This window comes from Octopus bimaculoides, chromosome 6 (genome assembly GCF_001194135.2).
Source record: "Octopus bimaculoides isolate UCB-OBI-ISO-001 chromosome 6, ASM119413v2, whole genome shotgun sequence".
Lineage (NCBI taxonomy): Eukaryota > Metazoa > Mollusca > Cephalopoda > Octopoda > Octopodidae > Octopus > Octopus bimaculoides.
In genome coordinates, this window is record NC_068986.1 from 2,897,479 (window position 1) to 2,898,271 (window position 793).

Below are 793 nucleotides of genomic sequence, written 5' to 3' on the forward strand. Positions count from 1 at the left end.
ATGTGCGCGTGTGTGTATGTGTATGTTTTCTGTGCGTGCGTGTGTGTTTGTGTGTATGTGTATGTTGTATGTATGTGCGTCGCTGTGTACGTGTGTGTGCGTGCGTTTGCTATTGTATATGCGTGTGTTGTTTATGCCCATGTGTGTGTGATTGTATGCGTGTCTGTGTGAGTGTGTAGTGTTGGTGAGAAGTGTGTGTGTATGTGGGTGTGTGCGTGTGTGTGGATGTGCGTGTGTGTGTGGGATTGTGAGTGTTAACACATACCTAATACATGCACACACACACACACATACATACATAATACAATACACACACATACACAAATATATATAATGTAGTTAAATTGCAGTTTTTAAAGCCAAAAGAAAAAAAATATTTATATATATGTATGAAGTCACATGGCCTCGTGGTTTCAATTCCTAGACCGGGTGCGTTTCAGGCAAAGTCAACTTGATGGAGAAAGTGAGCTAATGTGTGGCACGAACATTTGATCATTATAAAAATATCATTTGTGCACGTCGTTCAGCTCATACGTCGTCATCGACCGGAAAGTGTCTCTCGTATATATATATATATATATATGGGAGAATATACAAATAATAACAACAGACGAGGACAGGTGGTGTAAATAACAAAAGTATATATTAATATGACGCTCGGGAATACGGAAAGTCTTTGACGTTTCGAGCTACGCTCTTCAACAGAAAAAATACGGAGACAAGGAGAAAAACACGGAGAAAAAAAATTGAATAGTGTTCAGTCAACGGTATATATATATATATATATATATAT